This window comes from Mustela putorius, unplaced genomic scaffold (genome assembly GCF_011764305.1).
Source record: "Mustela putorius furo isolate JIRA1106 unplaced genomic scaffold, ASM1176430v1.1 tig00003890_pilon_pilon_pilon, whole genome shotgun sequence".
In the NCBI taxonomy this organism is placed as follows: Eukaryota; Metazoa; Chordata; class Mammalia; order Carnivora; family Mustelidae; genus Mustela; species Mustela putorius.
In genome coordinates this window covers 1,605,695-1,623,773 of record NW_025422039.1, presented here as the reverse complement: position 1 = coordinate 1,623,773, position 18,079 = coordinate 1,605,695, and the positions used below count along the sequence as shown (strand labels likewise).

The 18,079-nt window shown below is 42.0% G+C and overlaps 1 long non-coding RNA gene across 1 annotated transcript in view; it reads right to left on the bottom strand.

Annotated features, from left to right (window-relative positions):
- The window catches only part of LOC123388170, a 46,029-nt gene extending 36,770 nt beyond the window's left edge, over positions 1-9,259 (bottom strand). The window contains exon 1 of the long non-coding RNA XR_006602728.1: positions 9,131-9,259. This is a non-coding gene — a long non-coding RNA (uncharacterized LOC123388170). The remainder of the gene's footprint in view (positions 1-9,130) is intronic.
- Positions 9,260-18,079: the final 8,820 nt, after the last annotated feature.

Sequence of the window (18,079 nt, the reverse complement as noted above, 5' to 3'; positions counted from 1 at the left end):
GGCAAATAGAAAGTGACATGTAGATTACAGAGGTAGTGATCAAAAAGCAGTAAGAGCAAACCTGAAGTTGCCTAGCTCACAAGAGGAACTGACGTTGAGCTGAATCGGCAGCAGGAATGAAGGAATAAAGTCAGACTAACAAGAGGAGACAAGAAGAATCAAAAGCTAGTTAGTAAATACCAAGACTGCACCATTTAATTCTATTTTCCAGGAATTTCTGGAGCTTTTCCCCTGCGCTCTGTCAGGGCTATCAACCAACAGATGCTTAAGGATCTGGTGAGGGGAAAAAAATTCAGCCACTGATTCATAAGCTACATCAGGTCTACATTTTTTTTCCAACAAATTTTAACAAGTTTAAAATTAACAAAGAGTTTCCATGTATGTCACAGTTATATCCATATTAGCAACTTCACTAATCAAATTGTGCTTTAAAACAACTGCCATTCATAGACTTATACAGGAGTCTCATTTAATGCAAGATATTTTATTTCTGACTAGGTATTCTTTTTCTCTATTAAATGTGTAAAATGTTTGTATCTGGTTTCTAAATTGAAGATTAATATTGGTAGGAAAGCAGAAAAAGGAGATGCTGATTTTTCCAGTTGATAAAGTGCTAATTGCATTATTTGAGAACAATTTGTCCTAAAGCATATAAATATTCCTGTACAGAGCAAATTAATGCTGCCTAAAATCTGATTTTATAAAGTGAAAAGGGTGCGTAAGCACCAAAGCCTAAACTACAGAAATATTAAAAATATTTCTCAAAAAAATACAGAAAACTACAAAAATATTAAAAATATTGCTCCAAAAAAATTGGGGATTTTTAAGAATAAAGCATAGTGGTCAGAAACAGCACAGGACACAGGAACATTTGTTTAAATATTCCCAAGGTGCCAGGACTGCATTAAAATACTTCATGCAGGGATGCCTGGGTGGCTCAGTTGGTTAAGCAGCTGCCTTCGGCTCAGGTCATGATCCCAGCATCCTTGGATCGAGTCCCACATCGGGCTCCTTGTTCCGCAGGGAGCCTGCTTCTCCCTCTGACTCTGCCTTCCACTCTGTCTGCCTGTGCTCGCTCTCACTCTCTCTCTCTTACAAATAAATAAATAAAATCTTTAAAAAAAAATACTTCATGCATAATGTCGTTTGTTTGTTTATTTATTTTTATTATGTTATGTTAGTCACCATACAGTAAACCATTAGTTTTTGATGTAGTGTTGCATGATTCATTGTGCATAGTGTCATTTAATAAATAGAAGACCAAAGTTCCATTCTCAGCTTTGCAACTTAAAAGCCTATGACTGCAGGTAAGTTACTAAGTCTCTGGGCCTCAAATATTTTTGTTTCTTTTTTCTGCAAAATGATGATCCTAACACCTGATGTAATTTCTTTATTGGTTGTTTCAAGGATCAAATGTGGTATCTGGAAATATCTTTAAAACTGTAAACTGTAAAGGGCTATTAGAATTGTAATAAGAAGCTGTTATGATTTGAGGTTGCATGGACTAGAAATATCCTGTTATTTAATTTTAGTTTCAATGTCTCATTACAAGGCAACTCAATATGATGTTTTTATAAACAAATTATAAAAGAAAAGAATTCCAATATATTCACTTAAATCCACTTTAACATAAATTTTAGGTTCCTTTTAACACTTCTAAATTAGCTGCCCACAATGGCAAACCAGAAAGGAAAACTGACTGCCAAGTAATTTATGAGCTCTACTGGAGCTTTCTATTCCTCCAAACAATTAGGACCTCACAACTTCCTCTAAAATTGTTACATTATACCAACTTGCCTTGACTGAAGAGTTTATACACATTTTTGCGTTGAAAAGAAGTTTAGATGTCACTATGTGGAGTTCTTTTTGTTGCTGTTGTGGTTTCGTTTGTTTTAAGCAGGCTCCATGCCCAGCACAGGGCTTGAACTCACAAACCGGAGTTTAAGGGTCCCATGCTCTACCAACTGAGCCAGGCTTAGATCTTACTTTCTGAAGGAAAATACCACATTCTTCAAAGGTAACATCAAGAATTGCTAGTAATTCTTCTACTTAGTAGCAATACCAGAAATTGGTTCATTTGGCACAAAATCTGCAATCTGTAACAAAGAACTATGAAACTGTTTTACCTTTTATTCCAGAAACCCCACTCTAACAATGTGCACTAAGAAAACAATGTAAACTATGCAAAGATAGTCACAATATGCTGTTTTTAAAGGGAAAAAATGGAAATAATCCTAACACAGCACACAGTAAGCAATGCCTGATATTTAGCCCAATGAAATGCTACCTATATAGCTTTAAAAATGACAAATACCCACTGACAGATAAAAATTAAGCTGTGAATACCTAAGAATGTAATTATGAGCATAAACACATTAACAAAGAGGGAATGATAATTTCCAGTGACAAATATCTGACACAGAATCAACTTCTTCTATTGCTTAAATTGAAGATTACAGTTTTAAACAAATACTTTTTAAAGGAACAATCAAGGCCCTCTGAACTTTATTTAAATGTAAGCAAACCAGAACCACAGAAAAAATATCTAATCAAGTCACTGATAATGCTAGCAATGCTCTAAAACCCAAAGTACAATTTTTTGTGTGTATTAGCTAAGGGATTATTCCTCTCAAACAAATTTAATCAATTTTTCTTCAGAGCTGTTATGAAATAATGTATCTACAACTGTTCAAACCTACATCTGTGAATCTCTAAAATTTAAGTTGCCCAACTAACTGGTTTTAACGAGCGTAAGAAACAATTACCTCCTTCCTAGCTCTCTGGATGAATACGATAAGGCAGATTTCCTGTTTCAGAACTCTGCTGCTGTTAAAATACACACACATAAACCCCGCCCCCTCCCTGCCATGGTTCTGGTCCCACTAACAAACAACCAAGATTGACTACCAATGACAAATCAAATAAAATATGGTTGTAAACTTACAGAATAACTTTCAGAAAGATCATCAGTCCAATATGCATTAGATATACTTGTCAGCATTATATACCTGAACTATAAGCCAAATGCTAACCTAATTTTCTACAGCAAAATCATAATAAAGTATATGAAAAATTAAAAAACTTAAAATTATGACATCAATCCAGCATTATTGTAAAGTACATAAGAGTGTATCTTTTACGCTCTAATCTTTATATTCAGTGTTAGGTTTATGGTACTTCTGTAGTTCATTTCATTATAAAAGCCATGCTTTTTATCATTTAATTTACCAGAGATAACTATCTAAAACACTAGGTTTGGGCTGCTCTTTAAGGTCACTAACTTCCACAGAAAGAAAGACATTCCAACAGGTAAGACAAAAAAGATGATAAGGGATGTATCAGTAGTTTGAGAACAAAGGCCTAATAATATTTAGTGCAAATTTACTCAATACTAGTAAACTACTTTAAAAAAAAAACACAACAGATTCCAACTTTTCCAACTCTATTGATCTTTTAGATGCAGCCGTGCACAAATTTCCTAATGTTCGAAACTACTACACATACATAATACGAAGGAAAAAAGCTCAATACAAAACGTATCGCCAGCAAGTGGGTTTTCATTTTCCTACTAATTAAGCTAAAACGGTAAAATTTCTAAATTTACTTCTATCAAATTTACCTTTCAATGAAACCACTGCTAATTTGAACCATTTTAATGGAAGAAAGCTCCAAACAAGTGTGTGCTAGGCTGCTTCATTTTTTATTTGGCTTTAATATAACAGACCCAAATCTCTTTATTTTTTTATATCTAAGCCAGGACATCATCTAGAAATGACTTGCTTTTTTTTTTTTTTTTTTTCCAAGTGGCAAAAATAGTTTTGCCTAACTGCTGTATTTTAATCCTGGAAGGGTTTATACTAATATAAACTAGAAATACAGGTCTAATTTAAAATATTAAGGCACAGAAAAAAAATATTAAGGCACAGATATTGGCATTTATTACTACATTAATAAGAATCATATTACTGATTTTATGAAAACTGCCTTGGTTCTAATACTGAAAAACATGATTTATATTCTCAGTGAGGATATTTTTATCATTATATCAACTTTATAATCACTTGAATAAGTGGATTATCAAAAAAACCTTTGAAATTACATATACTAAAATACTAGCCAAAATTCATATTTTAAATTTTAGTAATATGCAGATTTAAATATACTAAAAAATATGAGAGCAAGTCTACATTGCTTGGTTTGAAAAGGCAGTACTTTTAGTTTTAGTCAGCTACCCATAAATGCTTGTTCCTAAAGCAAGTATCATTTTAGTATAAATCCAATTATCACAATTGGGGGAAAAAAGCACAATTGCTAATCAATTAGTTGTGGAATCTTCATATGCAAAGGAGAATATACATAAAAACTTCGAAAATTATTAAGCTGAAACATGAAAGATAAAAAGGGAGACAACTCTGTCAACCAAAAAACTGTTTAAAAACATAAAAAGGTCAACATACAGAAAAACAAAAATACCAACAGTTAGATGGGAGGGGCAGAAAAAACAAACAAGGGAAAGGAGCTCATAACACCTCACACCCTTTAAATACTATTAGGCAAACAAAACAGGTAAAGACTGAAAATTTGGATTAAAATCTCACCTACATACATGCTCCCTCACTTAATATAAGAGACAGAATTTACACACATATTATCTGTTTATCCAAAAGGGCACCATTCTCTTCATGACCTACCACTCAGACCCGAACAAATTCTATAAAGTGATGCTTGTCAAACAATCTACTTTCATCAGACATGAGTTTTAAATTGGCAAGATGATTCTTACACAAAAAATAGAGGCCCTAAACACAAAGTTAGATCCTATCTACACTGAAATAGTATGCCTGATCATATTAATCATTTGGCATAACAAACTTCTCAGTAAAAATATCAATAAATAAAGAAGATTAAAACTAATCAGACCCTATTAAGCCCAATATGCAATTTTAAAGACATCTATCCAACCTGGCAACACCAGTTCTTGGGGTGGGGGAGGGAGGGTGTGAAAAGGAATTATGTTACAGAAACAACTTATATATTGTAGCTTGAAAAAGCAAAATTTTAAATGGGAAAAAATCACTTCACAGCAGAAAGACAAGAACTGAGTTGTGCAAGAAAGCAGAGGACCTGAAAAATATTTAAAGCAAATATTTAAGGAATACATATTAAATCAGTTCCCTGATGAAGTTCCATAATAATGAATTTCTATATATCAACTTTTAGGAAAATTACAGCTTAAAACTATCAAAATCTCATATAACTTAATATCTCAAGATAAAACATGGTGTTCCCACTTAAATATCCAAATAATCTTCTAAAACTAAAATGACTAAAAGCCAGTCTTCCGTTACATAAGCTTTAGTTCTCAACCAATATCTTCACATTTTATAAGAAAAATATAAACACTGGCATAACCTCTAAGCTTTATTTTTGCAAAAGCTTAAAATTTGGTATTAGTCTTTAAAAACTATAATTAATAGATGATTCTAAAAAACAGAAATGTCAAAACCACTCATATCACTAGATTATCTTAACTTTTTCCTGTATTTGAGTAACAGATGGCAAACCTTAGTTCTTGGACACTACACAGTAATCACAATCTGTGTGACCTTTTCAGTATTAAAAAGAATCCAAATAGCCTTAATAACCAGCACGTGAGTGTATTTTACAGTATTATCTATAATCCTGATCATAGTGAACAGAAACTAGATATGCGAAAATGCATCAGACTTTTTGGTGTGCTGATTCTTATTTTCCATAAATTTCCTACAACTAGCCCACGAAAACTAGCCAGATGTCAGACTGCTTCTTCAGTTTTCAAAAAACATAGATGCACACATTTACAAAGTATTTTTACCATTACTTCATTTTCATTAGTACCAAAAAGGTATATAGCATACCTAGATCAAAATTTCCTTATGCTTAATGAAAGAATTTTATCTCATTTAAAAAATGTTACTCTAACAAGTAATTTTGTTTAAAAAAGAGAAGAGTTTGTTTCTTCCTCAATACTTTTGTTCTAAGTACATGAATTAATACATTTGCTCAAGACATCATTTAGCTAATAAGGTTAAAATTATCTCCCTGTTTTAATACTCTTAAAAATAAACTTAAATAAACTTAAATACTCTTAAAAATAAACTCTGTAATAAATAAAAAAATAAAATGGAACACTAATCGGCAACTAAAAGGAACGAACCATTGATACAATAACTTAGATGAATATTCAAGGTGTTATGTTGAGGGAAAGAAACTAATCCCAAAGTGACATACATACAAATCTATGTAACATTTGAACTGACAGTGGCAGAGCGCACAGGAGTGAAGAGGCTGTGGTTATAAAAGGGCCAACAGTAGAGGTCCTTATGATAATAGAACTATAGAGTATTTTGACTATGGGGCAGATACGCAAAACCTACACAAGTGACAAAGTTGTACTGTACTAAATGTATGCAAACAAATGAAGAGAAGAAAAAACTGGAGAGATCTTTCTTAGGCCCCCCCCCAATTTTATCAAATGTCAATATCCTGGATATGATATATATATATTTTTTGGATATGATATTTATACAACAGTTTTGCAAAATGTTACCATTAATGAAAACTGGGTGAATTGTTCCCAGGACTTGCATATATCGTTTCTTAAAAGTGCACTGGAATCTGTAGTCACCTCAAAAAAAGAAGTATTTCAATTTAAAAAATTAGCAAGATGGTAGTTCACCTAAGAACTTGCTCCAAATAAGAGCATTAAAATAGAAGCTAGAGATGATCATCCCAGGATCATGGTATCATGACCTGAGCCGAAGGCAGACACTTAATGACTGAGCCACCCGGGCGGGCCCTGAACAGATTTTTGCCAGTATGTATTCATCCTTGGGGTTCTTCCAATTTGCTTTCTTTACTGTAATTATATTTTCTGTTCTCCTTTCTCAGTTTGACACCTTGCCATGTGTTTGCTATTCCCTTATTAATATCCTTCTTAAATACCTGTATCACAGAGATAATTAATTCAATTAGTACACCCTTTGGAAACTCATGATTTAATATTTGGTCACATAATTTACCTAGCTTATGACTACTTTGATCAGATGACAATTCTATCACCAACTAGCTTTCTTCCCAATACTTTTCACCCCCTTTTTTCTTATAATCGTTTTGCATGCATTTTGTGCTGGTTCCTTTTCCATTACTTGGGCTAAAAGGATGAGAGCTTTTCAAGGAAGACCACACGGCAAAAGGTTTACTTGAGAGACGGAACAGAGTCATCCCTTAGGCTAGAGGGGAAATTCATTATGAACAAGTTTTCAGCACATGTTGGTCTCAGTTTACAGATCAACCAGGATGTGCCTTCCTTCCTCGTTGGAGTAGCCTCCACAACAGCTTGCTCTCTTGCTCATCACAGATCCAGCTCACTGGGGCTGCCATTGCTGCAGCTCCAAATTGAGGAAAACCAAGTGTTGGGCTCATTGCACAGAAACAAGCCCAGAGGCCGAACTGGGCCCATGGAGGCTCCGACTTCCCCAGCATCTGCCTAGGCCAACTGTCTGATGCAATCCAGGAAAGAAAGGTAGTTAAAGCTCTACAGAACAGTTTCATCTGAGAGAGAGGAACAAGACAAAAGAGAACATCCTTTCCCCTTCCACCTTTCTGACCAGCTGCTCTGGCACACAGTGGTTCACACTGAGACTCGGAACATATCCTGCTAGTCTGAGCAATCAGATGTGCTATTTACAAAGCTACAGTCAACGAGGTAATCACCCCCCTGAGCATTCCCCTCCTCCTAACCAGCCTTACCGTCCCCCATGCTTCCCTCACTTTTGTAGAAGGTCTGCAAATCCCGATTAACCGTTGTCAAGTAAGTTTTTGCATCAAATTCTATGTCAGAGGAGTACCTGCTAAGATGGCATGTAAGATTATTTCTGCACATTTAGTGTCTATGAGGTGGTTTTCCCTTATGTACAGTCTCTCTTGCACCATCATGGAAACAGGGCTACTGAAAAGTGTGGTTTGTGCTTCTACACTTCAGTACGTCTCCTTTGCAGAACGAAACTGTCTCCAAGGGAGCTCAGCTATCTAGTTCATGGCACCGTTGTTCATGGAAGTTTTAGGTGTGGATGTGCTCTGTTCATGAAAAGTGCACTGCCAGACCCCGTGCACATCAGAAATGCTTTTGTTTTCTACCCACCTGCTAACACACACATGTTCCTTGATCCACAATCAGCTTTGCTGCAGGTACACTTGCACTGATTTGGGATTTCAGATATCCACTAGTGTCATAGAATGAAGCTTGTCTTGCTCACTTCCCTTAGTGCTTCTGGATGATTTGCAGACAAAGGCAGAAAAACGCTGACTTTATACATTTTTCTTCAAGAAGTTCATTTTGTCTATGAAAACCATCTACACTCAGCTACAGGACACCACATTCTCTGTTTCCACCTTATCTCCAGACTGTTCCTTCTCTCTTCTTCTTCGCTGAGTCCTCTCATTTTCATGACTTCTAAACATTAGTGTCCCAGGGGACAGCTTTCAGACCTCTCAAATTTGTTCATTCTTACTTCTGAGAGGTGGTTACCTGATCCCTTAGCTTCAAATACTAATTTTAAAAACTTTAAATACTACCATAAGTTGACAATTTCCAAGTAAGTATCTCCAACCTGGGGTCTTCCCTATATCACCTCTGCTCATACAACCAAATGCTTATTCCCATGTAAACCTGTGCATTTTATAATCATTTCATTCAAGTTGATATCATCCAAATGCCTTCCTGAATGCCTTCCTTTTCTCAAGTATTACATTTCATTATTTCAATTTATAAACTTCCTTGCTATTTTGTTGACATACTATGTATATAGTATGTGTATGTGTGTACCTATTATGTATATTATGACATATTATGTGTATAGTATGTATATGTGTGTTTATTTCTTTTCCTTCCTTATCAGAATGTAAGCTCCATGAGGTCAGGAACAAATTCAGTTTGATCATGTGTTTCAGCACCTAAAACTTGAGTGAGGCACAGCAGGTACTCAGTATTTGTTAAATGTGAAAACGAACATATAAGCGAGTACCTGAGAATAAAAACAATTCATACCATGTCACCTAGTGTCCATCTGTTTAATACATACTAACTCACCTGGGTAGCTCTGACTTGGGGACTCTTCCTCTAGCATCCATGGCTGCTCTTCTTGCTCCAACTTCATGATCACTTCTGGTTTAGGGATGCAAGACGCTGTAATTGGGAAATGACATGGGAATTCGGCAAGGCTCATGGGCTTCAGGGCCCTTGAAGAAGACAGAGACGAAGCTTCAGGGGCCAATTACAACACTTCATTCTTTACAGTGATTCAACAATCCTTCTGCTTAATACTTGAAATCTCAAACTTAAATATCATTAAACTCAACAAAGCTTCTACAGGTGTCAAACCAAGAATGAAGGTGCATACTAGGAGTCTACACGGGAAACAATCCTTACCCACTGAGACAAGGTGGCTATAGTTCTCTAGCATCACCTCCCTGTACAGGGTCCTCTGAGCAGGGTCCAGATGCTGCCACTCCTCCTGGGTAAAGCCCACAGTCACATCCGCAAATGATAAGGATCCCTGAAACAGCACATTTGTATTCAATTTAAGTAATCACAATGGGAAGACATGGAAAAGCTGTCAAAGAACTGTTACGGAGTTCACTATTCACAATCAGAAGATGTGTTCTGGCGTGCCTACCTTTGTACTTGGTTGGAGGAGAAAAGCATGGCAGACATTCCTCAACAGTGTGATAAATTACCGGCATCCCATCATGTGCCTACATGCCATAAAGAACTCTCCTACCTTGAGAATCTGAAAAACCAATAAAACCATATCACTGTTCTCAAGGAGCATATAATCTGACAGACACAAGCATGATGCATCCAACTACCATGTAGCATGAAATCCTACTATAGTAAAACAGGTGCAAAGTAGAGTGAGATTACAGAGGGGAGAAAAGTTCTATTCCTGCTATTAGGGCAGGTTTCACTGATAACACAGTATCATTCATGAGCCTGGGCCAAGAGCATAACCATGCACACTTCTAAAATATGGAGTTAAGGGGCACCAGTTGGTTAAGTGTTTGCCTTTGGCTCCGGTCATGATTTCAGGGTCCTGGGATCGAGCCCCCTGTCAGGCTCCCTGCTCAGTGGGGAGTCTGCTTTGCGCTCTACCCCTGTGTGTATGTGTTCTCTCTCTCTGTCAAAGGAATAAAAATCTTTTTAAAATGTAGTTAAAGGAGTCAGTGAACACACAGGAAAGGACTGCTGGGACTATGTTCACATAAAGAGCTACAGTCGTCTTCAGGGAAAATGCTATTTAATAATTCTGAACATAACTCCTGTAGGACGGGGTGTCCAAAATGTTTGGTTACTGTTCCATGTAGAAAACCTTTTTCTTTCTTTCTTTCTTTTTTTTTCTTTCCTTTTTTTTTTTTTTAGGAAACCCTTTTTTATAAACAGTAAACTTACAATGTCAATTTATATATTAAATTCCATTACTGTTATTTTTCCTAACTCACTATTATTTTTTCACTATTATTTTTACTAGATTTCTTCATTCTTCTCTTTATGGATTACAATAAATCTAGGGAGATACCCAAGTATTTTCTTCCCATAACTGAACTGACTGTCTTATACAGTTCATAGCTTTTATACCACCCATTTATAAAATGACCACTGTGGAAAATACAGCAAGAAGAAACAGAGACATATCATTCCCAGGTTATCAAAACAAACAGCTAATCAGTGTTCATGTCATACACTAAAAATTGGTTACTAGGAAAAACAAGACTATTTTCCAGAAATGTATAAGGTATTATTGAGAAAACAAAAAACAAAGAATACCTAAGCAAATGAATACACTATATTCATGGCTTGGACAACTTAATATTACAAAAATATCTCATTTCTCCACAAATTGGCCTATAGATTCAAGACAATCAGAATTAAAATCTTAGCAGATTTTTTTGTGGAAACTGATAACTTTACTCTCAGACTTACATAGAAACTTGAATGGCCAAGAATAACCAAAACTACCTTGGAAAAACAGAATGGATAAACTCACACTAATTATATAAGCAGAATCTAAGATGACGACCTCCAATGGATCCAACAACGTGACATAAACTCCTCTTAAATGGAAGAGACTTAAGTCCCTGTGATTGTGATACATTCTACGGCAAAACAGATTTTGCAAGTATAAATGAGATCCTTTAATCAGTTGACTTTGGTCTAAAAGGAAGATTTACTTGGGTGGGCCTGACCTAATCATGTGAGTCTTTTATTAATTTATCTTAAATATTTTATTTATTTATTTGAGAGAGAGAGAGAAAGAGAGCGCATGAGCACACGAGCAGGGTGAGGGGCAAGGAGCCCAACATGGGACTTGATCTCAGGACCCCAGGATTATGACCTGAGCCAAAGGCAGACAGTTAACCAACTGAGCCACCCAGGCGTCCCACATGTGAGGCTTTTAAGGAACGTAAGATATCAGAGACCCTTCTTCTGACCTCAAAGAAGAAACAAGCTACTGTGACTCCTACGGCTGTCCAGAAAGAAATTCTGCCACATATGTACAGATGGGAACCCAACCAAGCCTTAGATAAGGAGCCCCAAGCAACACCTTGATTGCAGCATTAATGCCTAAGAAACTTATGTAACCTACTCCTAACTCATTCTCGTCTATACATATGAGCCATATGAGCAGGGAGCCTGATGCTAGGATTGATCCCGGACTCCAAGAGCAGGACCTGAGCCGATGGCCAATACTTAACCCACTGAGCCACCCAAGAACTCCTGGAGAGACTTTGTGAAACAATCTCGTATAAATAGGAGTTTTCCAGAGTAGCAGATAGGATAATGAACATTTCAGTGTCCTAGGTGCCCTCAGGAGTATCCTTTTTTTAATGTCCAAAAATGCAGGTAGTTAACGTACAGCGCAGTATTGCATTCTGCAGCACAACTCAGGGACTCATCACTTCTCTCCACCACTCAGAGCTGACCACAACAAGTGCCTTAATTGCCCATCATCCATCGACCACTCCCCCACCCCCTTCCCTCCATGACACCCTCAGAGTTCTGTCATGAGCCATCGCCACGGTGACCTGATGACACGCATCCGACGTTCCATTTCAACTGTCACTCTGTGAGCCGAGCCCCTGACGGTTGGGTGAACAGGACTAACAGTCCCCACGATGGGGAACCTTAACTGCTGTTGTACGGGTATGTGCCTATCGATTTTCTCAATTCTCTTCTCTGGAGCTGGCTGCCTCCCTTTCACAGAGATTGGCTTCTTCTCTTTGGCTTTTCCTCTCCACCCTCTGATTCCCCCTCCTGGTTGGATGCCTGTGTTTGTTCATTTGTCTGGGTGATTTCATTGGGATTTCGTGGGGAAGCTGCCTTCCTTAAACCGCTTCGATGTTCAGAAAACCTTACTCTTTTTGAATGCCCATTTCGGACACAGTCCTACAGGGACAACACACAGGTCACATGCCACACTGCTGTCCCTGCATCAGGAGAATCTTGGTGCGACCCAGGCACCACATTTGAGGGGAAGGAATTGCCGGTCTCCTCTTCTTGATGGACATGACAAAATCGGAGAGGAAAGGTCAGAGGTCGAAATGCAGCTGTTCTTAGAAGGAGAGACACTGGAGGATAGCAGGGTGGTCTCATGGGTTGATGTGCAGGGTTTCCCGGGCCGTCTGCTTGATGCCTGGGAGTGCACGGGAACGGGCTGTGCCACCGGGTGGGTGGACAGAACACACGGCAGCTGCACAGTGGACTGTCTGCTGTTCTCAAAGGTACTGCTGGGCTGGGTTCTCCAGGCCCGGCCTAGGGAGGGAGACAGGAGACTGTCTGCTAAACCTACAGTCTCCAGAGGGGATCAAGAGACCTGAGAGTAGACAGGGGATGCTGGCGAAGAATGAGAGAGCAGGGAGGGACTCACGCCAGTCAGGGTAGCCTCACTTCCATCCAGCCTCCTCAGAGCAGTCCGCACGGCAAGAGCAGGAAACTCAGCATCATCCGTCTCCTTCCTGAAACCAACCACTCCCAGCCCACATGGCCAGCTACATGTCCGTTTGTACCATCGACTGCTCCTCGGGACTGGCGAGCTCAAGGCAAGCGAGTTCTCGGCCAGGTCCTATGCGACCGTTGGGAGTTTGAATCAGCTTGGGAGCCAAGCAGAACCCCAGGAGCCTGGGTTTCAAATGGCCTTCAGGACGGCCTTGGGCGACTGGGCTGACCTTGCAGAGAGGTGAGGGAACGTGGCTCAAGCTACCCGTTCCTGGTCCTTCACTAGGGCCCCACTGGGCAGAAACCACCACTTAGTTGATGTCAGGGCACCAAACACAGAGGTGAGTGAGGACTGAGGCTGGTCTCGTGGCCCTCGCTCTCCCCTACAGAAACCCTGGCATAGAGGGATTTGAGACTGTGAGGGCAGCTCTTGGTTCAGGGCTTCAGGACCTTTTAGCAGGGCCCGTGGGTTGGTGTCAGGGGCTCGGGGATCTCTGGCCACAGGGAAACGACGACTTTCCTGTCCCAGATCCATCCTTCATCAGGGTGGCAACTCTGGACAGTCCCTTTGGCACCCTATATTTCAGGCCCCTCCACTGTCCTCCACTGTGGCTTTACCCACAGCCAGCTGTCTAGCTGAGTCCCTAGGTGGTCCCTTCCTCAACACCTGCCGAGTGGCTGGGAAGCATCCAGTCCTCCCCTAGGTCCCAGGCACTCCTTGGACTCAATCCCTTGGGACACCGTGGTGGCACACTAACGTCTAGGCCGGAGGGTAGGGAAACAGGGCACAGAGGGTTCTGGGGAACACTCTCAGGTAGGTGTGGCTGCTCAGTGGATGTGACCGAGGCTATCACGCGTGCTCACGGCGCTCTGTTGCGTGCTTTTCTGTCCTGTCTCTGCTCCATACGGAACCTGTGGGTGTGGGAGGGGGCGGAATTCAGAGCACAGCACATGGTGACCCCTTCCTAAGTCCCACCTGGAGGGAGGAATGCCTGCTGGGCAGCTGGCGAGTAGGGGCAGGAGACGGATGGACTAGAAGGAATGGACTTCCAATCCCCCTATGGGCTCCTGACGACAAGGTGCCGACACTGTTCTCTATTTCTGTGTGTCTCCCAGAAATCTGTGGGGAGTGTCTCCTGGAGGATGTGGAGACTCCCCCACCCACGCCGCCCCCTCCACAATGCCACAGCAAGAAGAGAGTCCGGTTCTCCCTCCACAATGAGGTCTTCACCATTGAGGACCCCGAGGAAGGTACCTTGGGGATTGACTCATTACGTTGATTAGAGACGCATTTTGTCATTCAGTAGCACAGACCTAAGCTTTTAAAACTGCTGAGACACACACTGTCCTCTGATTTCACTGGTAGCCATTTCCCTCTATGCCGTCCGTCCGTCCCCTTTTAAGTCCACAAGTCACGATGAGATCCTCATTCAAACTGGATCCAAGGGGCACAGGAAAAAAGTGTCTAGTAGCTGAAGGGATGGATCTTAGGTCTTTCTGGAACACACAGGTCCCTATAGGTCTCGCCAGGAAACATGGTTCTTAGATGTGTAGGAAGGAAGAGACTATGTTTTTTTTGCCAGGAACGCTGAACAGAAAAATGGAACAGAATACGACAGGAGGTTTTCATGATATCCCCCCTTCACATCCGCCCATTAGCCACATCTTACATGGGTGTGCTACGTATCTTAAAAGGAACAGAACGACCTCACCACATTTGGGGAACTCAAGTACCCAGTACATTCCACGTGGTTACCGTTCTACAAATGGGGCCAATGCATTCGGTGACGTCTTCTCATTCTGGAAACAGACAGAAATCTGTGCACTAATGTCTCACACAGTTGGGTTCCCAATAGCCCCAGAGAGGCACTACCCCCAAATCCATCACGGGAGGAAAGAACACATTCAGTGGCATCCATACACATCATAGAGTGCAATTCAGGCGTAAGAAGAAACTAAGGTTTCCAATATTTTACGAAACAGACGGAACCTGGAAACTTAACACGCATTTTGAAAGCAAGCACACAAGGAAAGAGGTACATTACACGATCCCAGGCTTTGAGGACACTCCAGTAGGGACATTCGTAGACCCAGAAAGTGGAAGGGACAGTGGAGGGAGGAAACGGGGAGGGCGGTAACGTCGTCACGGGTACAGAGGTGCCATGAGATAGGATGGCAACGTTTTCCCCATAGATGGCAGTGCAGTCTACAAAGCATCACAGATGTCAGCAGTGTCACTGAACGGACACACACTAACAAATATAACCCGTCCCCAGTACTTAGATTCCATCACGGAAAAACCCACTACTCCAAGGCACGATAGAGGAGCGATAGGGTCACACAGCAGAGGTGCAGGGGAGACAGCTGAACAGGCCCCATGACCAGCTGAAGAAGTGGCAAGCTGGCTTGGCTGCACAGTGGGTAGGAGGGCTCAGGGGACTGCGCCCTGAAACCCAGGGTGCCGTGAGTGTTTCCCAGACAGACGCTGAGAGTTCCCACTGATGACATCCCCTCCGTTAGAAAGCCAAGGCCCCATTTCCCTTTTCCATCCTGCTCCCCTCCTCTGTGTTTCTGTGTACACCACTGCGTTCTGCGTACGCCACTGTGTACTGCATCCACCACTTTGTCCACCACTGTTGGCCCACTGGCAAGTCAGGCCTTGCTTGGTCACCCTTCACGTCCATTCCCTCTGGCCCCGCATCCACATCCAGCAGACTTAACTCCCCAAGTCGTTCCTGAGTAGCGCAGCCAATGTCCTGACAGCTCCTCTCTGTTCTCCTAGACCCTGTGGAGGGCCAGTCCAAGGACCTTCCTAGGAGCTGGACAAAAGAAGGTCCCCCAACTCTCCCTGAGGTAAGCTCGCCTCTCTGATTTCTCAGAGACACAAATGGTGCTTCCTTGATTTCTTCCATCAGTGGAGTTTGATGAACATCTGGCACTTTAACTCCCAGGGGAAGGGGGCAGCAGTCTCCCCTCGTGGAGGAATGCTGGGTCTGACCTCTTACACACAGTGGCCCCAAAAAGGGTGAGGACACAGGACAGCCTCAGTTACAAACTCCATGGGATCAAACACCTTCTTCAGCAGAAAAGGTTTCTCCTTGAAAGAGAACATTCTGTCTGTTGATCAGTATGGACTTCGGAGATTGAATGATGCTCCAGCATCATTCAAATGGTCCTCTTGAACTCAGGTGGGAGGACATGGACTCAACCACGGGACCTCATCCAATTAACTGCCTGAAGTCTTCCCCAAACCAAAGAGCTGGCCCAACAAGACAGGATGCTGGGATCCTCACTGTATTTCCTTTTCCCCAATTGCAGGTAGACGCTGGGAGCAAGGACAGCTGTACGTATTTAAGACCATCGGGCTCTGGGAGGAAATCTAGAGTACAAAGAAGCCTGCCCCCTGATTCTGGGTTCCAACAAGGAACGGGGGTTGGGGTATACTGACCGAGACTGTCCGGTGAGGCACGGTCACCACGTCAAACAGGGCTTGGAAGAACTCGTACATAGGGAAGGGGTGATCTTTGTGCACGTGGGATGAAGGCCCTGTGTGCGTGGGGGTGTGCGTGGGTGTGTGTGTGTGTGTGTCCCCATGCGTTATGCTTGTGAACACGATTGTGGGCCTTTCCCAGGTGATCTTTCTCACACTTCCATCACAATCACAGTGTCCTCCTTCCAAAACTCTCTCATCACCCTGGCACACTTTACATACTCCTTCCTCTACTCCCCACAGCTGTACCTGGAGGTTGTTTCCCTCTGATTTCCTGGGATGGGCATGGTGCGGAGATGAAGGGTCCAAACCCTTGACCTCCTACTTGGAAAGCCAAGATTGGAGCTCAGGTTCCAATCTGAAAGTTGCTCTGGCCTACCCACATGTGTTAGTCCCTCAGCCAGGGGGACATGCTGTACCATGGGTGCTAGCTAGCAAAGGGCCATCAGCATCTGTGCACACAGCCAAATACCTAGATTCTATGATGGTCCCCGAAAGGACCCAACATAACACAGTGGCTTTCATGGACACAGAAGCCAGGGCAAGCTTAGAAGCCCACCTTAAAGATTACAGGCTGGTCCCTGGAGTCAAGTGCACAGAGAAAAGCCACATCCTCATGCTCAAGCCCACATGGCTGGAAAGCGTGTGGACCCGTGGAGGACAGAACAGGGCAACATCGGTCATAGCCGGTCTCAGTGTGTACACACGACCGACCAATGGCAGAAAAGCTTCACGGAGGGAACTGACTGTACTTGATAAGATTTCCCTAAGCCTCAGGAAGGTTCAAATTCTCTAAGCACACACTCAAACACCACTGGCCAATAGGAAATCAAGGTGAAGCTTGGGTGGAAGCTTTGGACCCACATCCCCGGAGCAAATCTCCTGCAAAGCAGGCCTACAGCCGATCAGCACACACACCCAGACTGCTCTGTGTAAGCAACTTCCCACTGGTCAGAACACCTGGGAGGGTTCGGACAGCCACTGTCTTCAGGGGAAACACACACACACACACACACACACACACACGGGACAGTTCAAGAACAGTGGAAGGAATCTATCACACTCATCGACGGTGCCGGCTGTTTACGGAAGCTACGATGTCCGTGCTCTCCAGTGTTGCACATGGCATTTTCTGAAGACAAAGGATGAGTGAAGCAAACTACTAGGCTCCTTTCCTGAGGGTTGAATGCAGCCCGGCAAGCAAGGCTGCTTTTTATGCTGTGCAAGATCTTACACAGACGTGATGCATATAGTCGCAGCAGGTGGGGATCTTGGGCCCAGAGCTGATGTCCAAAGCAGCAGCGTGGGACACCTTAGTGGCACGTCAGTCAGGAGAGGTTATGGGACTCGGTCTTCACACAGAAGCCAGGTTAGGCTTCCCATGTCCTGGACTGGCTATTTGGCTTTGATCGGGCTCGATTTAGCTAGAAAGACAAGAACCCTCTTCGCGTTTCCTCCCTGTCCTCTCTCCCGTCCCTTCCCCTCTGCACCAGGACAAGGCCCGGCAGCAGTGCGGCCCGTACCTCCTAGGCGCCCCCGCACGCGCACACACTCCC